Source organism: Falco rusticolus, chromosome 7 (genome assembly GCF_015220075.1).
Source record: "Falco rusticolus isolate bFalRus1 chromosome 7, bFalRus1.pri, whole genome shotgun sequence".
Taxonomy (NCBI): Eukaryota; Metazoa; Chordata; class Aves; order Falconiformes; family Falconidae; genus Falco; species Falco rusticolus.
This window is the reverse complement of record NC_051193.1, coordinates 62,462,961-62,490,288: the sequence shown is the minus strand read 5'-3', so window position 1 is coordinate 62,490,288 and position 27,328 is coordinate 62,462,961. Positions and strand designations below refer to the sequence as shown.

The following is a 27,328-nucleotide window of genomic DNA, read 5'->3' as shown; positions in this document are numbered from 1 at the left end:
AGACAAGCAGTGAAAATGCTCAAACTAGACCAGTTGTATTTCTCGCAGTGAGGTTTAGCTAAGCAACACTACATAAGTATGTAGATATAAAACTGAATGGTTTGAAATGCTAAAGAAGGGAAATGTAGAGAAGTTTATTAAGGTGTTGAGAAAGGAAGTTGGCACATTTGCCCTTATCCATGGTAAATTCATTTTTGATGAAAGACTAATGTGCATTGTCATTACAAGACATTAAAAAGCTTAAAAGCTAAAAAGATTTCACAAAAATGATAATTTGTGGCTTCTGGGGTTTTCTAAGCCGAGTATGTGTTAATTTTTATTGCTTCTTAAAAGAAAACTATGTTTTCACAATAGGAAAGTATTAATATTTACAGTCATATCAATCTGTTTTTGAATACAGAGCTAGTTTTAATATTTAAGTAAATGAGTATGAAAATGCTATTTATCTCAGCCCAATTCACTAGTGTTTTTATTCGGTTAAATGAGTCACAAAATGTAAAATTAAGAATAGGTAGAAATTTCAAGAATGAGTCTAAATCGAGAGACAACTTCCAAGTTAATTTATTTTAGTGTCTTGTTTTATTACCTGTATGATTATATTGTGCAACTGGATATTTGTACAACCCACATGTATAAAATAGTAGCAGGACACTGCAAACTTCAATGCACCATGCAAAATGTAGTTCACTTACTATTTGAGGGAGGGGGAGAAAGGAAAAAAATACTCCGTGTTTCAATTGTTTTACATGTTATGCTTTTCAAATGCTTCTCAGAGACATAGCTGTCACTCGTTCTACGGATCTGACTCCATTAGTATCTTCCCAGTGTTCAGATAGTGTGCTGCCTAACACGCATAAACTGACTGTGGAGAAACGATGAAGGAGGGTCTGAGCACAGCAGTCATCTGTGAATGAACTGCAGAAAGGAGAGGTGAAGGCTGTTGGGTTGTGGGTTGGGTTTTTTTCTGTTGAATGCTTGTGCCCTAATACTAGAACCAAACCAGAATATTTTTTTTATGTTTGTATCAAGGCATGACTCTGTAAGCAGGAAAAGAAGACTATTACATGAAATTATTATAGATTTAAATCACAGTTTAGCAGTGGATTGCACTAATTTCCTGTCAGGCTAGAGCTAATGCAAAGTTTTACTTGCCTGCTGCAAAAGCAGTCAATACTGATCTAAACAAAAAGCAAAATCTATGGATACCTTTTTTTCTCCAGAAAGTTAAGACAGAGGCAGAAGGTCACATTTAAACATTCATCAGTAGTAAGTACTAGGAAAAAAGGAGATGAAGAATCTCAGATACATTATAATCTTACATTTGGGCTAAAAATAACAAAAAGTAATCAACTAATCCTGAAAAACCTGTTTGACTTCATGAGTTGCATCCCCATCTGCACAAGTTGTCCAGTTTCTGGAGCATGGTGATTATCACACGTGAGGGAAGTGAGAGAGATGACTATGAAGTATTTTAATTAGTGAAAACCTTGAATCCTGATAACATCCTCCTTGGGTGACCACAAAAAATGCAGAAGTGAGCACTGAGAAAGAGCTTCACATTTAGAGATCGAGCAAACAAAGCCAGTTTATGAGGTGTTTGGATTCAGAGGTGTAAATCTGCGAGAAGGGTATAAGAAGTTCATTAATGCCCCATGTTTATGTCATATTGGCCAATATGAAATATTCCCATTGGTGTGTGGCATTTTTAGACTGATTTTCTGAAATATCTAATTCTGTGTGCACTGTCTATAAAGAGTCTCGCCATCTTTCTCCAACACCAAGAATTCCCTACTGGCATATGTGAATGTATGTTGACTACAAAAAAACCTAATTAAATAAAGGAACATAGTGGGAAAGGAAACGTTACTAATGGCCTGCTCCTGAAAATGTTTACACTTGGGAATGGTGTTTATGCACCTTATGCACACTTATACTTTTAATAGTAGCAACTACAGTGGGCTAGAATATCAGAGCCCAGTTCAGACAAGACAGTTCCTAATGCCTTAATTTTTTTCCTTGTTATGTTGAGGTTAAGTATGTAGAATCAGCCTAGGAAGTACATATTTTTATGAATACATATGCAAATAGTTCATTTGCTGCAATGCTTTGTACAGAAAATTAACCAATATTACATTATACTACAGTATCACAGTAGCAATCTGATGATTTCATGGAAAGCTGCTTCATCACAAATAATGGCCAGGATTTCTTTAACCATCCCTCTGATTTTCTTCTCATTATAATGAAAGGGACAGAGGAAATATTTCCAGTCTAACCACTAATAGAACACTGTCCTTTTCAAAGATTCTGAAGACTGCTTTATCTTCACAAAATACTAGAAATTTCTTAACCAAAAAAACCACAGGAAAAAAAAGCCCTACAAAAGCTCCCTTCCCCCAACCTTTGAGCGGCTCTTTAGATGGAAATAAATTTTCTTCACAGGGAATTAAGTTCTTCAAAGAAGGATCCATCCCTTGAACTCTTTTCTTGTCTTACAAGAAAATGGGAGCCACAAAACATAAAATTTAATTGAGACTCACTAAAGGAAGGTTCGGTCGAGCAGAGCATTAAAGGTCACATAGCTTTCTATTAAAGGGATGCAGGAGTATTAACTTCAGGGCTTTTGTGAACTTGTGTTGGGAGCATCCAGTTGCTGCCAATTGCACGGGGGCTGCAGCGGCACGAATCTCTCAGGTGGTGAGCAACCGCTGCTCAGCTGGATTCACTAGGAACTGTGCGTCCGAGGTTCTCTGGTTTCGCTTACGAGATGGTGCATGAATTGACAGAACTTTGACAGCAGAGGTAAACCCACCAGGAGCATATCTGTTTATTGAGGAGTGACAGCTTTATAGCCAACATAAAAATAATCTGATGTTTATTGGGGAAAATGTTTGGATACAGGATTAACTGAAACCATTAATAGAGAAAACTTTTTGTTGTTTTTAGATCCTACAAGTAAGAGGTTAGATTATGTTAAATGACTGATTTTTGTATCATCATCATCTTCACTGCATTTGTTTTCACTCGCTTTTTCTTTGATAATGACTTAGGTTGGAATATGAAATGCAAGAATAAACGGTCTAGCTGAATGTATATGTTGCATTTATATTAAAGACACATGGTGTTGTGTCTCATATTGAGAATGGAAAATTATGCCCATCTGCACTGTCTTAATTTGGAGTTACAGCATTAAAATGACGAATGCTGTTATTTCGAGTCTGTAAACAACTTTGTTCTTATAAACTTGGATTTTCATGAGCTCATAATTTTAACAGTAAATGTTCTGGGTCGCAGTTGACTTTTTTGGTAGGCACACAGTCAAGAAACCTGTTACTTTCACATTCATTGGTTAATTCGCCTGAAATAGAAAGGGTAGTAGTGTCCTGGTTTCCAGATTTATAACTCAGCCTTCAGTAAGTTTCAGTTTAAAGTGTTGCTAGCCTTTCTTAGAACTAGACGGTCCTGGGAAAGTGCAAAACACAACTGTCAGTGATCATTTGAGCTTCATTACTTCTAAGTTATTGGGTTATTTTTGTGGAATTTGGTTTGGGAAGGAGTAATTACCTCCGTGTTTACAGAGCCCAATAGCTTTATAACTATTCCTGTCTTGCTCTCAGCACCACCGAACCACTCTCTTGTACCTATATTTGTCTGTACGACCACACACCTTTTTTTAAATAAGCGACACCCTGACTCATACATTAGTGGGATTAGCTTATAAAGCTGCACAAAACTTCAAAACTTGTCAGCTATGGGTGGAGTAGGTGGGAGAACAGCCAAGACTGAGCAGGAGCTGGATGAGTGCAGAGTTGTGAGCAAACATGAAGAAGCTGGAGGGTTCCTGGTTTACCTGATATCAGTGATCATTCATCAATTAATCAATTTCCTAGCACTCTCCTTTGTCTTCCCTCTATCCATCAACTGCCTGTTGCGGTAACAAGTGCTTGAGAGACTACAGCAGTGCTCCTGGGGCCTGGCTCTCCCAGCTGGCTGCAGATGATGCTCTTCTGCTTCTAATTGCCAGCAGGTCAGGGAAGGAGACTTGCAGGATTGCCAGCCCTGCAGGCAAGCACCGGCCTCTGGCACTCACCAGCAATCATCACCACCCGTTCCTGGGGCCCAGCTGGATGTGTACTCTTCCAGCTGGGCTGAGGAGACCTATCAAAAGGCTGCCAAATAAGTGTTATACAAGATACAAATACTTGGCTACCCTGCACCTGAATCCTTCAATGAAATTGCTGACCAGGGAAGTGTGACATGGTCCGTCATGCCAAAAATCCATTTTCCCAACAAGCAGTTATGAAGTGGAGATTCATTTCCACTTACTGGAGGCATAAATTCCCGTGGTATCAAAAGACCAGGCTCTGCTTTAAGTGCTCTGAGGCAAGCAGAAGTGGTAGATTAAGATGCTATTTCCCCCCAAACAGCTATGTGCCCCACCCTTTGGTTTCTTGTTTGCCAGAATACCTAAATTGCCAGGTTTCTAATTTGCCAGAATTCTAAGTACCAGGAGAAGCAGAAGTGAACCTGGACCCATGCTTGCTTGCTACTTTCAAGAATCTTGTTTCTTACTAGAGACCCACCTGCCCTACCAGTTTCAGAGACTGTGATCTTGCAAACTGAAATATAGCCACCTTTTCTCTTTTGCCCCCACTACAGGAACACTAACTTCCACCTGAACGCTGAGGAAGGTCTGCTAGCACTTGTACTTCAGAAATATATATACACAGATCTATCTCTTTTCTAGTCCTACCAGCCTTCCTTACACTTACAAACTTATAATACTTGTACAAACCTTGCTAAAATGAGACTAAAGATGCAAAAAAGGGCACTACGGTATCAAAGTGTGTGTGTGTATCTATCCTGATGCATCCCCGTTGTCCATAGCATATTGCTAATTTTTCTTCTCTTTATCCCACACATTGTAGAATTATTCTGTTGGTCACATTACACTCCATTGGCATCTTCCTGCCAAGGCACATACTATTGTGTCTATTGCAGACTTTGTTAAAAAAAAAAAAAAAAAGGGGGGGGGGGGGAAAGAATATCATCTGAAATGTTGCTGTGGTTTAACTCCAGCCAGCAGCTAAGCCCAGCACAGCCACTCGCTCACTCCCCCTCAGTGGGATGCGGGAGAGAATTGGAAGAATAAAAGTGAGAAAACTCGTGTGTTGAGACAAAGACAGTTTAATAGGTGAAGCAAAAGGCGTGCACACAAGCAAAGCAAAACAAGGAATTCATTCACTACTTCCCATCAGCAGGCAAGTGTTTGGCCATATCCAGGAAAGCAAGGTTTTTTCATCCATAACAGTTACTTGGGAAGCCAAACACCATCACTCCAAATGTCCCCCGCTTCCTGCTTCTTCCTCCAGCTTTATATGCTGAGCATGACGTTATATACATGGTGTGGGATATCCCTTTGGTCACTGGGGTCAGCTGTCCCAGCTGTGTCACCTCCCAGCATCTTGTGCACTACCTCGCCTGGTGGGATGTGGTGAGGAGCAGAAAAAGCCTTGATGCTGTATAAGCACTGCTCAACAATAGCTAAAATATCCCTGTGTTATCAACACTGTTTTCAGCACAAACCAAAACCACAGCCCACACTAGCTACTATGAAGAAAATTAACTCTATCCCAGCCAAAACCAGCACAAATGACAAGTGTCAATTAAGCTTTATAACACCTTGCTGAATTGAGAACTTGAACTGAAATTGTGAAGGACAGTGCATTGGCTTAAACTGTGAACCTGTGTGAAATCTGTTGGCTTTTGTGGGTAAAAATTGAAGTCTTTGAGCTGAATTTTTGAACCCTTGTGCTTACTTTGTATATCTTTAAGGGAAAAATGCTCAGCATTAGAAAAAGTAATATTTATATATTTTCAGGGAGCATGAGCTTGCAAAATTTAGGCAGGGATGTGGCACATTCTTATAGTACACAATTAAAATTATCAACTGTTTAATCTTCCATTTACTTTGGGAAGTGAGCAATTCCATTTGCTTTGATATTTTTTCTATTGGTTGAGACCTGGCTCTGACAGTCAGTCCTTCTGTAGGGGCACTGCAACAGTCCTCAGCAAGCACCCTCCTGCCTCTGCAGTTTGGGAGACAGGATTCACATAGCCCTGTGGGGAATGGAGCTCCCAGACCTGCAGTGGAAGGAAAAAAATGCCTTAGCATAGGCTTTAGGTGCCCCATGATAAAAGAACTTCTGAATTTCTTCTGGGTAATTAACAAGAGTTCCCTCTCCATAATCCATTACATATATATGAAGAGTAATAGATCTGCTTTCCCTGTTCTTGTGCCACTTACTCTCACTTTACCCCATTTCTTACTCTGCATAGACCTACGCACAATATCTGGTCTTACATGTTTTCAGTTCCATTTGTTTATCTATAGTTTGTTTGGACTTGTGTCTTAAAATCATCATTTTTGTTCTTCCTCAAAATGGGTGCTGAGACATAAAATTTAAATGATGGTACAGCCTTGAGTAAAATCATCATTAAGACTGCTTTCAAGGTTAGAGAAGAGGAAGGCTGAAAATTTGACTGACAGAATTTCTGGATAGTTTACTTTTAGATTGTGATTTATATTATGCTCACAAGTTTTTAGATCAAATATGGCCACAAAGGAGACATATTTGGTGTACCTGTATGAAGGTGATGTGCATTCTGCTTTCTTTTGTAAATAAACATTCACATTTGATAATTCAATTTTGTCTCACTTCCAATAAAGACAGCAAAAATCTCAGGAAATTCTGATGCCTCGTTACATTTTAAAATGCATATACATATGTGTATGCATGTCTGTTTGTAAAAAGTTCATGCATTCTCTTCGTCTCTAAGTATATGAAAATTAAGCAGTTCATAATCCAGTGAAATTTTGCTAACAGTCTTGAGTGACTAGATGCTTTTGCAACAATAGTCAGTCATGAAACAAAGATGATACTAGTTCTTTTAACCTATAGGTCTCAAAACACTTCATAGAAGCAGGACGTACCATTACCTAAATGTACAGATGGGGATGCTGAGGTGTAAAGTGCCAGGGTGTCAAGCAGATCTGGACTGGAGCATGCACACAAGTGGTTCTCATTGAGAAGCCAGATACCATGTCATTTGTTTGCCCCATGGTAGCATGTTAATATCAAAGCTCTGAGGAACATGTGTGTTGGACATAAAATTGCATTCTTTGATACAGGCTCCTAATTCAGAAGGGGCCTGAGGACTTATTCAGCAATCCGTTTTGTGAAGTAGTTTGTCCAAGCACAGACATGGAGGTAGTGGCAGTTTTAAGCCTGAAGCTGGACATCCTGACTGCAAAGCTAGTGCCCCAATCAGTGGACTATGCCGTCTCTAGATAGCAATATTTACACTGATGTTACTGTCATGAGGTTTTCATCATCCCCTTCAGACAGAAATTCTCTGTTCCTGACTGGAGGTTCCCTCCCCCCATCTTCATATGTTAACACTTGAAAACATAAGAAATGGCTCTGGAATGTGAAAAACTTCTATTCCCAGTTTTATGTGCGTAGCTCTGAAATACAATGAGGTTGTACTGGTGTAACTAAGGGTAGCGTTGGGCTAACCACATTTTTATTACTGATGGATCCACATTTTGCTTGCAAAATTTGATCTGGTATATATGGCAACACAGTAAACAAGAACACTCTTTTAAAAAGATAATCACTTCTCAGAATCGTATGCTTTAAAGATGAAACACATGCTGATTATTTCCCATAGGAACAAAACACAACAAAATCATGTAAATCTTATAAGCACCTTAGAAGTAAACAGGCCAGACCTTAACTGGCATTAGTCATAACTGTTAGCTACGGCCTACTGGAGGTACACCCATTTACATTGGGTAAGTATCTGTTTAAAGGTCCATGTTTTATTTCTTTTAAGTTTCAACTATTTTCATGCTTGGATTGTTTTGATCTTAAATTTAAGATTTCTTGAGTATCTATATGTATATTGAGCATTATACTAATATAAATAGAACTCATTATAGTATTAGTATTTACAGCGCTAGCTCCTACAGACCTTAGTTTGGAATCAGATGACTGCATTATAAGATGCTCATACCTTAGTAAGAGATACCTACAAGAATTGTTTACAATCCATTTTTATCTATCTACTCTAGTTAGTGAAAGATCAGCAGAACTTAAATTTTTAGTCCTTATGATTTTAACGTTTAAGAATATTTATCATTTTACCACATTAGGTTCCTGTTGGTTTCAAATATCTTGTTTAAATAGATCAACATAATCGTCAGATTCTCCGCATGTGTTTACGTTCTCTGAATGTGAAGAACGTATCTGCCCAATTTGGTAGCCCAGGATAATGGCCACGAATTTCTCTCGCTTTGGTAATTGGCTTAGTGAGGGGCTGCAGTATTTCACAGCCGTGTTAGCAACATTCCCCGGTGCTCCAAGCAGAGGTTTACACCTGGGGCCCTGACGGGGATGTTTCTGCCCAACACCATTGGCTCTAGTTCAGGCTGTGATGTGGTGCCACATCTGAGCCCCGAAACCTGCCGCACCCCAGGTGCAGCCCCGCTGCGTGGAGGGGAGGAGTGTGCTGCGGGCAGCCCAGCGGCTGAGCCAGGAGCCATCTAGAGTCAGAAAGCTGTGAAGAGCCCATACACCGTGTGCCGTACGTGTTGCCCTTCTCCAGGACTTCCTCGGCTCACCCAGGGCTATATGAAAATTTTCAGCTAGCAAGAAGCTTTCAGGTCAGGAGCCAAGACCCCCTCCAAAATTAGTCACAGCCAGGGCTGCATGTCCTCTGAACAAGGGTTTCATGAATTGCTGTTAAGGCTAAGTGGCTAAATTAAGCTTAAGGCATACTTTTGGGTCATGCTGCTTTTTGGGGATATGCCCCTACACAACTTGCTTGTTCTGAAATGGCATATATATAGTGCCATCAGAGTCTCCGGAATTGAAACCTGTATTTAAAATGTGAGAAACTGATTCTAGCCCTGATGGAGGGGTGGGAAATCGCTCAAATCTGAGCTAGTGCAAAGCTGTCATGCCCAGCTGCAGGCAGATAAAAGGATCTGACGTCTGTCTGAAACCTCTTTCTTATCAAAGGTAATAGCTCTGAAATCTGATGATGACATTGTCAATAGTCAGCTGTCAGAATGAACTATTTATCTGTTACGGAAATCTAGCCATTAATGTTTAGCATTCCATAAATGCAACAGTGGATGCATCATGAGATGCAAAATTAATTGAAATTATGTGTTGTGTTTCATTAAAAGGCAAGTTGTTATTTACTTCTCTGTAATTTGGGCTTCTAGTAGGCACTAATTTTTAACCTATTCTTTAAAAGAAAAATTCCACTGTATCAAGGGAAAAAACAGTGACCAGAGAACAGATAAATCACTTTTATGTCCTTAGAACAGCTGACTTTACACTTTTATTACATTGTTTGAAAAAGCATCTTTTCATCTGGAAGGAATCAGTTTAAAATGTGATTGTCAACACAACGAAACCAGCTTTCTGTTTAAAATGGCTGCTCGGGAAGCTCATAACTACAGTTTTGCCAGGGTTTTCTTTACAGACATTAGTTACCAGAACCAAGAGATTTTAGATGGGATGTTCACAGGAAATACCTGGCAGACAACATAAAATGCAAAGTAAAGCATTTTTATTTAAGTTGTAGGAAGTATGCACGTGAAAATGAGCAACAGTGGTTTAGGTCAAAAGCTTTCTTTTTAAAATAGAACTTTGTAAGTTGTAGTTTGAAGCACTTAAGAGAAAAAAATCCTCCTTGATTTTTTCGTGTTTTGACCTAACTAATCAGACAACATACCTTTAGCGTATTTCTTAGACTATAATTCTCACTTATTTAAAAATGACACTATTATACCTCTCTCGAATCTGCATTTCTTTACCTCTTCTAATTTTCATTTTCTTCACTGGTTACATCTGAAAACACAGCTTTGTCTCTTTTATGCCAATCCTTTTTTATTTCTATAGTCCTTAGCTGTTTATATATAATTCTGGTCAATTTGAGCTACTAAATTTTTTAAATCTCTAAAAAATGCAGATGAAGATCCTATGCAAATTAAACTACTGCATTCAGTGATAAAATATTTTCACTCCGGAAATAATTGAGCTTTACATGACAAATATTTGCTCATTATCTTAACTGTAAATTACAAAGGTGTAGCAAGACGTCTATCTATTAGAATAGAAAAAATCTCTTTCTTGTTTCCAGGGTAGGTTAATTGTATGTTACTTGTAATATTTTTGCGAACAACTTTGTATTATGACGTACTCTGAAAATATAGGTATCCCTAATTTTTTTTCCTAATAAATTACTTTTGTTTCTTTCTTAATGTTGAAAAATTAATAGCATTAAATAAGAAACTTATAAAATACATCTTTCTTGGAAATCTTTACCTGACAGGCTTCTTTTTGTTGAGTCGTAGAGCTGCCGTTGCAGCAGGAACTGCTGATCGTTCATCTCTAACACTGTTACCAACCCCTCTTTGCAGTATTCTTTAACCAAGTTGAACTTTTCCTGTATGTCATGCTTCACATTCTGAAAGAAATTTGGTAAGCTAGATGCTGAGAATATCTATGCTTGACCATGGAGGAAAAACTGTTCATCTAAAGCAATGCACCCACTTGAAATAAAAAGGCAGTGTAAATAGCTATGAATATTTGACAGTTATGTAGATTTTCCATGGAATACATCTTAAATAAAACAAGGTAAAAAGAGGATTTAGCACCACATAAGGAAATATTTTAGAGGAGTGTATTTCCATGTAATGCTAACTCACATTTCAGGCCACATTGCATTCCATATGACTCTGAGAATCAAACTGTGAAAAATAAATTGTTTATTTTGCCTGTTTTGCTTTTTACCTCTTGAGATAAAATACAAATCTAAATACATATGAAGCTGGTTTTTTAGTTTTTACATTCTTTGCTTATGCAACTTTACTTACAGCCTGCTGTGGTTCTTTATAAATAGTGATAAACTTTAACGCAATAAAATAATTTTATTTAATTTTAAAAATGTCTACATCAAGTGTAGTGCATGTATAACGCGCTGCATTTCCTTACAGGAATGCATGCATATAAGCACAGATAAACCGTACTGTTGCATTCTGTCTATGCATCGTAGAAAGCTTTTCCCAGTAAGCCGGCAGGCACTTCAGAGTAAATTTCTGAAGCTTTCGTGTAGCATGTGGGGCAGCAACTCTAACAGAAGCATTGGCTTCAGTTACGAATGCAAGATCAATTCCCATGCTTTTTTTTTTTTTTTTACAGCTTGCCTTCAGTGTTTGTGTATTTTTGTGTATTGGCTTTGCCTGAACTTGTATATATGCTGTTTTGTAGCTGACTGTCATGCACTGGCTGTCTCAAGTACAGAATTATTTCTCAGGGTTTATTTTAATCTGATAAATGGAATTTTCCATAATAAGTAAACACTTTTGCATCATAGGAATTTGGTAGGCAAACCAAATATATCTATTAGTTGTTCTTTGTAGCAGTTGAAATCTGTGGCAGGGACAAATACTTCTACACTCCCGATGCCTCCTAATCTAGGTAGGGGCTCAACTTACTGACTGTTAAAACATTTCTTCATAAAACTCATGTTTTCATTATTTGAATCCCACGTAACATGATTTTATATCCTGACTCAACAAAAGTCAAGTTTTGATAAATGTACCTTCTTTCATTTCCAAACCCCTACTTTATAGCAAATCAAATATTCCACTTACATCTTAAAGTGAGGATATAAATTCAAGTAGTTCCCTGTATAAAATACATTGTAATATCAGAAAAGTCTTAGATATTTTAAGAGCTCATTTTTTACGCCACTTTTATTTGGAAGTATCATCTATCTCCAGTATGAATTACAATTTAGTATATAGGTAATATTTATTCTTTTGATTGCCACTGTGATTTAGAAGAATCCATCCTGTGCATAAAAGTAGTTAGTGTTTGTGCCTTTACTTGAATATATTCTCATATAATATGCCTCTGCCTTTGAAAACACAAAATAGTCTACTCACATGGTATTCAGATTTTCATATATTTATTGGGTCACAACATGTTAAAGTATTTCTTCTCCTTCTTTCATATTTTCTTAATAAATGGGTAATTTAATTAAAATATCAAAACTAATTTAGGTTTTCTTTAGGAAGTATGTAAAAGGCAACCCAAAACTTTCAGTTACATTTTAAAATATCCTATGGAAATGAAATATATTGTCACAATATTGAGAAAAAAAAGTCTCCATCAGTATTTAAAGACTTCACATTAATAATTGCAAATCATTACTAATTTTTCAAAGCTGTAATATTAAAACAAGAAAAATAACAGTGCGGTTTCGTACAAATAACAATTTTCATAGGCTTTTTTCAAATTTTTTTAATAGTCATTTTATCTAGCATTACATAAGGAAAAAGGGGAAAAGGCAATTTAATGTATTCCTGGGAACAGTTATAATAGTGTAAAGGTGAAAAATTGACTGGTGAGCAGTTTAATATAGGGAGAGTTAGCTGTCAGCGCAGAATGCTGGTATCAGTGGCAAGAAAGTTGTCCTCAGCATCCTGTTTGGGAAAATGCAGGTTTAGGTCTTTCTAAGTTACCGTGAGGGAATGCTTGGAATTTTGTCTTTCTACCAAAAAGGATTGGTTTTCCCTTGATTGTCATCAGTTTGCTAGGTTGTCCTGCTATTTAAGCTATTAAAAACTGGTGTGCTGCTTGGTCTCAGGTGATCCATAAAAAGGAATGAAGCCTTGGGAAGGTAAACCATCACCAGACTGGCTCGGTGTATCAGCCTTCCATGACGGAAGCTCTTTGTTGAGAATTGTTGGCAATCGCAGCAGTTTCCAACCGAAGATAAGAGCCAGCGTTCTTGGATAATGCCCTCGATCACACACCTGATGACAGACTCCTGCATGCAAGTTTTTTCAGGTGCTATGTTTGCTCAGTAATCCTTCAGTGCCAATCTTTTCTAAATGGTGAGCAGGTCCCATCAGTAATGGACATCAGCCATTAAGCTTGTAATATTTGTCATGTATCAGGTTACAGCTTTGTTACTGCTGTGTGATGAATGGATGCTGTTATGCTGAGAGAAAATAAAGAAGTGCTATAAATTTAGCAGTCGGTACTAAATGAGTTGCTACTTCAAGGGCCTGATTCACATCCTTCTAAAGTCAATGGAAAGTATTCCGCTGCCTAAAGCCTTTATATCGGCCCTTTAATTCTCTTTCTCTTTTAAGGAACAGAACCCAGGGCTGTCATTAAAATACAGTTCCCCTTTTCTCAGTGTATGTAAGTTTACACCTAAATAGTAATTTTACTATAACTCTTACTTTGATCATTAAACATAACATTAATGCTTATGTTCTACGCAGATGTTTTGATTAAACATGGAGGTATGCAGAGAGTTGATAACAGTACCTGGCAGGTCACTCGTGAAATAACCAGAAATGGGACTGGTGTGGTCAAAAATTCATACATAATTTCTTACAGCATTTTTTTTTCCATGATCCCAGTAATTCCTATACCAGATTTGGAAGTCCGCATTCTGATTTTATGCTTTATTTACTTGTTGGCATTATTCTGCAAGTTACTTTGAATGAAGGTAGAGTTAAAAAATTATGGAGGACATTAGAATCTGTCCATGGCCAAAGCCTGAATTGTATTTTAGGCTGTTTGCAAGTTTTTGGGGAAGTTCAGATAGTGCCCAAATAATTTATAATTCATTAAAATCCTTTCTGGTGACATAAAGATAATGAATATCCTTTTCCTTTTTATACTCCAGGATACAAGTAAACCTAGCATATATAAAAAATAAGGCACTGTTTGAAGGCGTAAACCCTGTAAGTGTTAGCCTTTGATGTTACTAGCCTTGTAGGCACAACAGTTTAAGTTGACTAGGGCCTACTAAAATGTTAATTCTAGCCGTGTCCATGAAAAATTCTGTGCAACTGTTTACTTACTAGCTACTATGTTTGCTAGAGCAACTCTGATTTCAAATGACATAATAGATGCTCTGCTTCTGGGAGCCAGACTATGATCTTGCCATAATGCAGTAATATGTGCTGCTTAAATGTTTATGTTTATTTTAAAATTATAATTAATTGACTCAAGTTCAATCTGTAATTGCTAAACAATCCTCGTTTTCATACTCAAGGTAGTGATAGTAATATAGAAAGATTTACTCCTTCCCATTGTTTTTTAAATGTTAGTGCTCTCCTTTGTGCTGCTGGTGAGATAACCTAGACTAGATATAAAAAGGAAAATGAGTATACATGTTGCGAAAAAATAAGAAAAGAGTCAGTGAGGAGAAATACACTGCAACTTGTATAGTTTGGTGTGTTAATGACAGAATCATAGAATGGTTTGGGTTGGAAGGGACCTTAAAGACCATCTAGTTCCAACCCCCTGCCATGGGCAGGGACACCTTCCACAAGAGCAGGTTGCTCACAGCCCCATCCAGCCTGGCCTTGGACACTGTCAGGGATGGGGAACCCACAGCTTCTCTGGGAAATCTGTGCCGGTGTCTCACCACCCTCACCGTAAAGAATTTCTTCCTAATATTTAATTTAAATCTACCCTCTTTCAGCTTAAAATGATTACCCTTTGTCCTATCGCCACAGGCCCTACTAAAAAGTCTGTCCTCATCTTTCTTAGAAGCCTCCTTTAAGTGTTGAAAGTATTAAGTATTAATGCTGAGAGACTTCCGATATGAAATGTATTCATAGGAGATATTTGACATAGAAAGCGTCTGGGGAACTGTGGTAGTTAGAGGAGCAAAAAGTGAAGGAAAGAGTTCCATACCAGAACATGACAGAAAGACAGGAGGGGAAGAATAAAAAAAATTCTAAAAGCAGGTACGAAAGGGTACAACATACAGCAGTCTAAAAACTGGAATGTATATTCTTTGGTTTATGTAAGCAATTGTATTTGGGGTTTTGGTAGAGGAAAAGAGCAAATTTAAATAAAATTACTCAAAGTGTTTGCAGATCCTGGTTCTTATTGTTTAGTTTATATAAATGCTTTAAAACTCTATTCTTACAAAAAAAAAGAAATCCAATATCTTTGACCAGTATAAGTTGCTGCTGCTTGTCTACTCCTTAGGACCTTCCTTGATTCCTTCTGTACCAAGTAGGTCATTTCATTCAAAACGAAGCTCATATTGCCTTCCAGAGCATAGCACATAAATTTGCTTCTGTCCTGCTGTGTGATCATTATAGTCTACAGTGCCGTAGGCTCTATATAAACCGTACACTCTTTCCACATTCATTAGTGACCTGCAAAATTACAGATTGTTTACCAAGTTCTTCTGCACTACCTTTCCACATCTTTTCTGGCATATTACCTAAACCTGTGTTTAAGATAACGTATTAAATTACACACTTCTTAGTTTTACAGTTGCCCTAGGTTTTAAGATATCCAGCATGGAAAGCAGAAGTTAGACACCTATAATTCTGTCCTGTAAGTAATATGCGTGTATTGTGCCGACAGGTGTCTAACAAGCTTTTCTACAGTTCTACGTGGGAATTGTATAAAATTTGAATTCAGACAAAATTGTGTAGACAGTACCTGGAATATATGAGCTAGTCATCATCTATTACACTATTTTTCTTAATTTAGGGTTTTTTGTATTGCAATTCTTTTCATTTGTGAAGCATCTTGTTCTTAATCTTAGAGTTTTCATTGTCATAGGAAATGTTGCAGATAGCAATGGAGAAATGCGTAGAATAGCATTCCAGCTAGCTTGGATGTCTACATTTCCTACCTTAACTGATGCATGACCAAAGCTTCTGCTTCTGTGATTCATCTGAGACCATTTTGTAAACACCTGTGAATAGAAATTCTCTCACAGGAAGAAGTTAATTATAAAACATTTATAGAAGAATATGTGTAACTATAATAGAAATATCGAAATGACGCTGCTTGCTCATCACTGAAAAGAAGCTGAACTAAGAATTCTGTTAGCCCTCAGGGTTTGCTACTGTCTTCATATGTGTGCCTGACAGCCATTTCATCAGGAATGAAACTAAATTAAGCACCTAAACACAGAACTTTTAAATAATCCTTACACATGGGACAAAATCTGCTTTGTCTTTAGAGCCAGCTACAAAGCTTGCTTAGCAGCCTACCAAAGGTGAGCCTACACAGAGGACACTTAAAAAATAAAGGTGGCCAAGTGGGTGCAGGGAGAAAGATGTGGTCAGAGCACCACTACGTATGCCCACCTACCCCTAGAAAGTCCTACCAGGATAGACCCCAGGACAAAGGGCAACATGTCAGAACCCAGAGTGCAGACAAGGCCCCAGGATTTGGAAACTGCAAGAACAGCTACTCTAAAGCTATAGTATGAACTGTTTATGAATAAAGCTACTTATAACCAGTCCTAGATAGATACATTTTACTTAAACCAGAAAATCTGTACCAATAGTTAGTGTCATGAAGACTGATGCATTGTTCCATGAACAAACTATAAGCTACTATTTTTCCAAACTGTGATTATTCTTTTAATTTAGAAAACCAGAATTAACCCAAGTTAAAATATTTGTTTGGATTTTATACTGATGAGACAAATACGAAAAGTCATGTCCAGAAGATATTATCACCTAAGTCTAAAACCCTTATTGTAAAAAAAACACATACAGTTGCCAGGTGGAGATGCCTGGTTGGCTCAATCCACTTCTAGAAATTTCCAGACCATGCCTAACACACACCCATATGATTGGGCCCATAATAAAATACAATTGTGTCTGGCCACCTGGTTTTTGAGAAATATTTTCTGAAAATCTCTGAAAGATATTTTCCTTTATACAATGGCTTAAAGGGCTTGCTCAGGAATTGGAGATTTCTCCTTCTTCTGTACCCACAGAAATCCAGACCCTTAGCTCCCACTTGCTGGAGCGTGGTCTAATGACCATTTTACATCCTCTTTCAGTAGTCACAGAAGAGGCAGAACAGAGATATCAATACTCATTTTACATTTCTGTTGCAACTGTGTTCTTCAAAATGTATCAGTCCAGAGAGCGTGACCTGTGACTCAGTGATAGTGCATCTGGATGGAGTCATGGCTTCTAATTCTTTTGCCTAAACTCTTTATGACAATGAGTTTATTAAAAAGAAAAAAAAGATCCCTTGCAGATGTGGAAGAGGGCAGATCTGTTAGCTTGAGCCTGCGGAGTTTCATCAGCCTGTTTCTCACCCAGCATAGAAAAATGTGCCTGGGCTCACACCACCTTCAGCAGTTACAGCATCCTGAACAAGAAGACATTCAGTCCTCACTTCTCTCTCTAACATCACCAGCCTCCCCTGGCAGGCCGGTCACTACAAAAGCTCATGCATGTAACTAAGCATGCCTATACAAAGCTATACAGAGAGCTGGTGTGATCAGAAAGCAGGCAGGATGTCTTGCCACAGGCCTTTTGCCTTGAAAGGCTGCGGTGTGGTGTGATGTGTTCTATTTAAACTTTCAAGTTTGGACTCAGGTTCCCTGTAACTGAATAACGATGCATGTGAAGTTGGTAGCACAGCACAGTGCATCAGGTCTGTAAGTGCTGAAGGGGGTGTCCCAACGCAGTGGGACTGGAGAGGAGAAGAGTCCTGGAAACTGACATTGTGGGGCTGCAGGAGCTGGTGGTGGGGACCGCAGCATGGCGGGGAGCATTCACAGCCCCTGAAGAGGAATTTCTGGTGTTGCTGGGAAAGAAAACATGCTGTAAAAGCAGTTCTGCACGGCGGGGATAGCACTGACTGCAGAATTAGAGAACGGTGCCTCTTGCCAAGTTTTTATAGATGTTGCTGAGGCAGGGCAGCAGTATCTCTGCTCATTCTGCTAGCACATGAATGCAGCCTGGGATGGGGCTTTAGTTCTCCCATTAACATCCCTTGGGGCTGCACTGGCTCTTGTGCAGCATAAGGGGCATGTTGCACTGCTGCACAACTTGACCCGATTCTGTCAGGGCTGCATCTGCTGCTGCACCTTTGCTGAATCCATGGTATGTGTCTACAAAACAATTAATCTAATATTTTACTGTTCTGAAATAGAGAAACTGTACCTCAGACTTCACTGAAGTTGGGCTCAGAGGCATCTGTTTTGGAGTCTTGTAGGCACTGAGTAGTAAATTGGAATAAAAGAAAGTTATTCTAGTTAATTTCTGTTTCCTGTTTTTTCATGTTTGACCTGACTTATGGAGAACAATTAAATTTAAAACAGACATTTATGATGGATCTGATCTAGTTGTAACTACTTTTTGGAACAGTTTGGTCTTTCTTTTACCGTAACTTGCTTATATTTATATTTGTGTTTCATTATTTGAAAAAGGACTTCAGACACGCCTGATAAGAGTGTGATCGTTCATGTCTTGAGTACTCACTGGAAAAGCATTCAATTAATGGGAAGAAAAAAAAGAGTATAAGAAATGTTGAACATTTCTTTAATTGATTATTTATGCATTTTTCACTGGAAGCTAACCACAATCTTTTTTCAAAAATATTTTGTTCTGAGTTTTATTTATTTAGCTGCAAGATTTCCTTAGGCATCTAGATTTTGAACCAGATATTTAACTTAGACCATGTATTGCCAGGGTTGACTACATCAGTTACTGAGAGATAGCTGACATTTTAAGTCAAGACTATTGAAAAAAAAGAGACACAGAGAGACACGTTGCCGATTCCTGCGGAAAGGGGAGTTATACACAAAAGGCAAATACTCAGAGCTGGTGACAAATGAAGGCTAAGCACTCACCAGCTTCCCAGCTCACAGTAGAAGTATTTCATCTAGAACCTAATACAATATTCATAAACATTTGGTTCCATTACTAACTGCACTAAAACACTATTTTTATTCGTATTTTAATATATCTCTTTCTTTTATAAATGCAGCTAGTATTGTTCTTCATGATCTTGTACTGTAATGTCATTACATTCCCACAGTGACATTCCCCCCACTGGAGGAATGTATATTTTGCTGTAAAGAGATCAACTATTATTGCTTATGGAACTATGAACTGCACGTTCTTCTGATTAGCCATTCTTAAACAGGGTGCTCTGAACAGACACCAAAAGGATCTAATAGATACAGCTTCTCATTTACAGTCCAAATATTCCTTCTGAAGTCCCAGAAAATAAAGATTCTTTTAAATATTCCCAGTAGTCTAGGAGTAAATCACTGTAAATCTCACAGTCTTCAACAACTGGAATAGAAAGAGTCCTGAGGTCACACCTGAATCAGAGTTTTAGGGAGTAACATATTGCATTACTAAATGAGTCACTAGGCCAGCTGTGTTTATATATATTGTGTAATTAAAAGTTGGTGATCTTTCTCCTGATAACAATGAGGTATGCTGTACTCTGAATTCACGAGTCACATGAAGAAAAAATCCACTGTTTGGCCATTATCCAAAAATGACAATGACAAGTACATGAGCAAGTGGTGATTTGTCTTGCTCAGTCTCTGGAAGACTTTTTTTTTCTTTTTTTCCTTTTTTTTCTTTTTTTTTTTTGGTTCTGTTATTTACAGAGTAATAGAAATGTTGGGCAATAATCAAGTGTAGAGAGCTGACGGTATTAATATAGCATTGACGGGCTGGAAACCAGATGGTCTGTCAGATAATGAAGTATTATCTGGCAAGAGATTGTTCCTGAAAGCCAACATCCTCACCTATTTAGCACTCTGGAATGTCGACGTATCAGTTACCACATTCATGAGGTGGTATGTGTTGTACTTTAGAAGCCATCCCTAGAAGAGACTTTTTAATTCAAAATTACTGCCTGATGAGAGGGTAAAAGTGCCATTATTATAGCACAGCTGGATGAGTATAATATCCAGCAAGATGTGAACCATACATCAAAAATCAAGTTAAAGAGGAAAACATAATAGGCTACATCCTGATTTCTATCTAACCAAAGCCATAGTTTCATGGATATTTTAAACTAGTGGTGGTACATGCTGTATGTTCCTGCTTTTGTGCCACACTCTCTTTTGTGCCAGCACAGGCACTTCTGCACCTGGTCAGGAGTCATGGATGTTGGAAAAATGATGGGGTTAATACTCACCTGGCCATTAAAAAAGAAAAGTGTTGGTAATCCAGGAGGGTTGCCTCTGGCTGGCTCGTCGTGTAGGCGCGCAGACCTTTTGTCAGCGGGAAGGAAGGGACAGTGTGGGGGCAGGACAGAACGACTGGGAAAGGAAGATGAGCGACGTGGGATTATTTCCTCTTTGACAGCAGTGCTAGTTTATGCCAAAAGTGGGTGAAATCGGAATTCCATAGCTGGAGCCATTGGAGGCAAATACAGTAAATCCCAGTTGCTGCAGCTGCCACCTGGGAAGACGGAGCAGAGAACACAAAAGGCCAGGGCAGCTGGAAGGCTGGTGGGTGCAGCGTCCAGGGTTTGGGGGTACCCCCTAGAGACCAAAACGTCTCACCGGAATGCAAAATGAAGAAAAACAACATGAAGTAGGTGGAGGGGTTTATTGACAAGATGACAGAGAATTGGTAAGGCTATTATCAGTAAAACTGTAGGTTACAGGTTTGGCTTTAATTTAACAAGCTATTTGCACTGCCTTTGTGACTACTCAATTGAAAACTATCTGGCCACAATATTAGCTCTTTAGCTCCTGCCCATTCTAGGTAGTTAATATTTTCATAAGGCATTTTCTGTAATCGTGACTAGGAAGTCCTTTGCTTGTGCAAAGGAGGAAAAGCGGTATGTGTTACAGTTGGATGGAAAGAAAATAGTTATGATATAATCTGCTGAGATATGCAACAAATAACTGATAACAACTGTTTATGAGTAGAAACATTTTTCCATCATCATTGGCATTATTCATTTACAACACCTAGAAAATAATTTATCTAGATGACATAAATCAAACAAAAGGGCTTCCCTTCCATACTTTCAATGACATAACATTAAATACTGGTTATATAAATCATTTCTTGAAAAAGTCTGTCCCACTCAGCAAACCAAAATACAGAATGGAACTTCAAATGGGCTGAAGTGGATCTGTGGTATCACTGAGCCCAGTTGTCCTGGCAGGGTGAACTTTCGGTCTGCCAGGCAGATGACAGAATTCTGAATTTCCCTGATATGAAACTAATACTCTCACACACTTTAAATATGTATGCTGAAATATTATCAGTTAAAGTCTTTTCCTTGAGCTGGGCTTGGGAATGCTTCAAAGCCATTGTTATCTCTATAATCAAATGTATAATTAAGCCCAGCCCTTATTATTTTTGAATCAAGTAGGGAACAATAATTAAGAGTGGGAAGAGTTTTAGTTAAATAAAAAAAAAAAAAAAAAGCCACCACATGCAGAAAGTAGAAATTAAAATAAGCATTTAAAATCAGTTTTGTATTTTATTCCCTGTGAACATTTAATGAACTTGGTAAATATTTCAACAGACACAAAAACTGGTGAGGCAGAGAATGAGAACAGATTATTGCTTTAGAATTATACCAGATTTCATGGTCACCTGCAACTGAAGGCATTTTCATAGGGCCAAATACAAAGTAATTCAAGGGGGAATCAAAACTCAGATTATACTTGCTGTATCAACAATGCAGAGAACATTGTCTTAGGAAGTAGTAACACTGAAAGAATTAGCTGTTAAAAATAATTAACTCAACATGGGACTACACCATACCAAAAAGGATCATGCAATCCTAAAGCATAGAAAAAGAAACGTGCTAGGTGCAACTAAGTAATTGTAAGGAAGTACAGAATTTTGCCTCTATATAACTTTGGTAACACAACGATAAAATACTGAATTAAATCAACACTTCAAAGAAAATATAGAGATACTGAAGGAATTTCAGAGCACCACAAAACTACCTTGGGAGGAAAATAAACCTTGTGTCATAAAATTCAAGGGGCTATGTTTTTCTGGTTGTGAAAAAGAGTATTGAAAAGTTACTTGATTGCTTGTATAGATATATTTTTCACCTATGGAAAAAGTTTTCTGGCACCTATGAGTTCAAGGGTTTTCAGCCTTGCTCACCACAACCAGTACCTGGAATCTGATGGTTAAGCAAATGCAGCCTTCAAACACAGGTTTCTCTGAATGTAGAAAAAAGCTGGAACAATCATCTGGAGGGCTTTTGCTGGAGGGCCATTACTTAAGTCTTTCCAAATATTATTTAGTGTAATTTCTAGATGAAAACTTGTATCGGTAAAGAGATGTATCCTAAAAGGTCCCTTCTGAGTTTGTAGCCTAGTCTCATAACTCATCCTGCCTTGTATTAAGCTTTGAGAACAGGAAATCTTGCACTGCCCTAAACCTACCGTAACACTTGGAGGTTTGCATTATAGTAATAATGATTGTACTTACATCATGCTTCAGAGCTTCAGCAAGTCACTGTCAGGGATCAAGACGGATTGTTTTTTCTTAACGCACAATTGACTAGATGCATGATAGGGAGGGAGTTTTTCTTTCCTTTTAAGCATGATTGGATACAGATGAAGATGTGATAGCATGGATTAGTCCTTCAAGGTAAATAGGAAATCCATTGGGGTTGGGGTGGGGAGGTATTTTTGGAGGCTCAAGTCTTACCTATTTACAGTTTGGGGTTAAGGAAGGAATTTCTGCCTCAGTCTGGTAGGGAATATCATACATTCTCTGTTCCAGGCACCATCTCTGGCTCTTTCTGGCTGTTCTCTGCATTCCACCTAGTCTGCTGCTCAGATTCTCTACCTTCAAGACCAATGTTGTCTTTAATCTGTATGGGAACAAATACAGCAAAGTGAAAGGTGTTTTCATCCCTAATGAGCATCCCTTCAGTCAACCTGAACAGACTTTCAGACCATAAATTCTCTGATTACACATTCATCACGGGTTTAATGTTTTAGCTTCTTTTGCTCTCGTCCTGTCATTTCCACATACATTTCTTTCAGATTTCTGTTCCAGAAAGACTTACTGTTTCTAGCATTTCCTTGTTTGGATTCCTTTCTCCACTCTTTATTGATCTGGGGTACAGTGCAGTTTTACAGATAATTGTATTAGCACAAATGAGTGTCGAAGACTGTGACATGGAGATGGTCTGAACATCTGGGGAAAGCTTTGTTGGGAAAGTGTAGGCATTTCTTAAACCAGGTACATCGCTGAAGAATGCTTGCCCTATAACAAGCAGTTACTAAATGCAGCTATTTGTGCAATTATTACATGTGGTTTTAATATGTCTGACCTATTTCCTAGCACAGATCTTTCCTCCTAGGGTAGGCATCTTTATGCTCTCCCCTTCAAGCTGCACTATCCATACAGACATGTTGTCCAGTTCTTCACCCCTCTTGCTTATTATTGCTCTTCCTTACATCCTCCAAATGATCCTCTCAGCATACTGCATTATCTTCTGTAAAATCACTTTCAAAGCCTCTTCTGAGGCTGAAAAAATGCTGTAGGCTGACCCAGAGCAAGCCTCCTTCCTAAGAATTTAGCATTTAATTCAGATTAGGATTTAGGCTGAGATATAGATAAGGTTTTACTCTATCCAGTGATTCACTTTGCCAGTCCAAGCACATAGAACAAGAACTGCTTAGTGACTCAGCAAATAACAGAATAAATTTAGTTTGTTCCTCTGGTGGCTTAGTCAATGATGTGTTACACTACTGGAAAGAAACATGGTGCTAAACAATTATTTTTTTTTGAGGGGAGGGCGACGCTGTTTTTATTTTTTTGTTTTGCAAAGCAAAGTTGTGGATCAAGTCCAGGTAATTTTAATATATTGATTTAATCCTAACCAGTTGGCACAAATACTTCAGGGTCTGGGCCATCAGAGACTATTTATTCAAGACCATTCATTCTCACAGGCCTTTCTTTGTAACAAGTAACAGTTATATTCTATCATTTTAAAACAAATAATCAAAACGTAATTTCACTATAATGTCATTAACAGAATTTTAACACAAAAGTTGATTACATACAAATGGCAGATGTCTGTTAATGCTCCACTTTTTTAATCCTTATTTTTACCTTAGAAGATAGGAATTAATGATTACTGTGCCTCGTCCTTTGTTGCAAGGCTCTGTTGCTAAATTTCTCTTCTCACTCTCTTCAACTCTTGTACCCTAGGCTTTGTTTGCCGTTCTCAAAATTTTCAGTGACAGCAGGCCAGTTTCACATTGCACCAGTCCGCCCACTTCCAAGAAAATATCTCCAAGGGCTGTGTGTACTTCTGAAAACATGAAGACAGAGGCATCAGTGTTTTCTTTAACGACTGATGAAAATAGAACATCAGCGATTAGAATCTGTGTGGTTTGTACTGGATTTGGGCAGATCCCACAGAAGATTTTATATATACATACATATATATATATATATATATATATATAACTGAAAGATCATCCATTACCAGTGGGTAATTTCCTGGACACTGCAATGCAAAAGATCCAAGAACATTCTGCAACTCCTCACAATTCTGTATGTGTGGAACTGTGCACAGCTACAGATGTTTCCACTGCCACAGAATTCACTAAAAACTGCCAGGGAATTTGGCCCAGATGTGCTATAGAATTACAATGACCCTGGTAATAGTGAAACTTTAAGCAGCAAACACCAGATGTCCAGTAAAATGGTTAAAGCTGAGATCCAAAGCATTTCTTTTACCACATCATCACAAACAAGTATGGAGTGAATAAGCTGAAAATCTCAAGTAATACTTCATTATTCGTCATGTCTAAGATGATTCTATGTGCTTGACTTGTTGTGAAGTAGTGCCATTCAAGTATAACGTCTCGTAGAAAGGCTGCGTTCCCAGAGGCTTAAATAATTTTGAAAAATGAATTAATTAGACAGGTATATACATTAAACTTAATACAAGGTTGTGTTTTTCCCCTTACCTACTTTCTCTACTCATTTTGCTCGAAAAGTGATGTGGCTGTGTGTGTGTGCTGTGCTGCTGCCTTGTGATGGTTTGCCCGCAGACAGGATAAATGAACTGCTGTGAGTGCCAGCTAATGTAGTTCTGCTTTAGCTCAAATGGTAGCAGACTCGAGCTGCGGTACCAGGGCTCCCTGCACTGCTACGTTCTGCATCTGTACGCATGGTAAATGTACTGCACCTACAAAGTACAAGTATCCATTATATTATGAGGCACTGCTTTATACTTTGTGGTTTCTGAGGGGTCCATGTGTAAGGCAGACCCCAGAGATGATGGAAAGCATTACATTTCTCTTTCCACTCTCTATTGATTATTTATGATTCTTTTTTTTATATCCTCAAGTGTGAGTTTTAGACATTCATTACCAGAATGAACATTTAGCCATTTTTTGTATCTCTAAACCAAAAGATCATTTCTGTTACAAATCCTGGATCAAAATATATGTTATTCGTGGAAGCCTGGTGGTGTTTGCTAGTGGTGTAGAACAGTATAGGGCGATAGACATATATCAGTATCCATACGGTAGACTCACTGGTTTTGCTTAAAGCTTGAATGTAACAGTAGCTGCACTGTTTTGTGTCTGGAAGGCTAACGGTACCAAGCTTTTTTGCTTGGAACTGGGATTATAAGCTTCATAGATAAAAACTGAAGAAGAATAGGAACCACAGGTACAAAAAGGTCTTGAATGCTTAGAGAAAAAAACTAAGAAACATGTAGTCTCTGAAAGAAAAGGGGTAGTTATGTTCTCCAAGCTCTCTTAAAACTCCTTTGCAAAAGCTGTGGTATAAACTCTATTAAAATAAAGATAAATAAATAAAATAAAATACTGTGACTTTAGCAGGAGCTGAATCAGTGAGAGAGTCCATAACTCTGTTACTGTTACTCACTTTTACATAAGTGTAAAAATGTGTTTACTAAAAAGTATGTTCTTCCCCAGAAGAAAAACCAACCAGTGCATCATGGCAGAAAGTTAAGTTAAACTACTGCTTTCAGAAATACTACGGCTCAAGAAGCTATTATTTCTCTCATTTTTTAGTTATGCAGCTGTTCAGATAATTTTCAGCTGGCCTCAGGTGACATCCCTGTCTGAATTTGTGTAACCCAAAAGGAGAACGCAAGGCTGTTGACAATGCTGCTCAGTCTCTCTCTCTTTTTTCTTTTTTTTTTTTCCTGTATTGCCAGTTTTGCATAGTTTCAGTTCAAAATCATAAATTGTGTAGTTCCTTCTTGAACTGCAGAGACACATTTTATTAAATGCTCACTGACGCTTGTGGGCTCTTCAGCATTTTTCACTTGCAGCAAAACAGAGCCCATAGAAAAACCTCCTGTGTTGTGTATCAATGCTGATAGTGTTGGATGCCTTTTCTCAGAGCATTGCCTGCAGATGCCTGGCCCTCCAAACAACTTTACCAACTGTTCGTCCAAGACCAGCTACAATTACAGCAGCACCCATCGCACCTGGAGCTCTCTGCCCAACCTTGCCTTGCAAATCTGCTTGTAGCACAGACTTTCTGCCCTTTCATAGCAGTTTGCTAGGAAGCTGCAGTTCTTACTGCTTGTTACCCTAATGAAAACAATATAAATGTGTTCTCATGTCCTTGTTGGTTATACTGTCCATAGAGCAGGTTTTCACGTGTCTCTAAATCAATGCTCTAGAATACTGGGTAATCATTTAGTCATGCCTAGTGAAATGTTGTTTAGATTGATTTTGTAATGCTCTCTGATGATGGAGAACAAGGAAGTAGTGTGGTTGCAAATTGCAGTGACACTTACAGAGTGTGAGATCATGGCAAATCATACTGCTGCCGAGGTGCAGTGATAAACACCAGCTAATGTGGCTGAGTTCTAAATCCAGCTCTGAGCTGGTTCCTGAGCAAGCCTCATGGCATGCGTGTGAGCAACACAAGAAAAAAGATTTCTTTCTTGCAAATTCAGAGAAAATTAGAGAGCTAGAATAAAAGCAAGTGTGACCCAAATCGAATTTCTTTTTGATGGTTATAAAGGTATTATTATTTGAAGTTGTAAAATGCGGGACCGTTTGTCTGCTGTTAAGTAGCTTGGGTTGCATTTACTTGAATTGATACATGGAACGCTCCGTTCATTTGTCAAGTAAAATGCTCGTATGCTTTTAAATGTAAGTTGGGAGAGAGGGTTTGTTTGTTTTGTTTATTCAATGCCAAAGTGGCAAAATTTCTTTTCTGCAGAACAATTCAAGTTGAGAAGGGTGCTGGATCAGAAAAGTATATTGAGAAAAAGAAAACATTTCAAAAGAGATGTTCAGGTCAAACCTGCTGAGGCAGGTTTGCTACTCAAAGAACACATTGCAAGGTTTTTTAAAAAAATAAATAATCCAGTAGAAACTGCCACATCACTAAGACACAGACTTCATTACTTTTTTTCAGAAATCAGTCAGTGCTCTTTACAGATGTCTTTGGATATAAGGAGACTGTTGGCAG

The 27,328-nt window shown here is 38.1% G+C and overlaps 1 protein-coding gene across 2 annotated transcripts in view; it reads left to right on the top strand.

Annotated features, from left to right (window-relative positions):
• Nucleotides 1-27,328, top strand: part of SLC25A21 (solute carrier family 25 member 21) — a 255,282-nt gene that overhangs the window by 187,832 nt on the left and 40,122 nt on the right. The window lies entirely within an intron of this gene.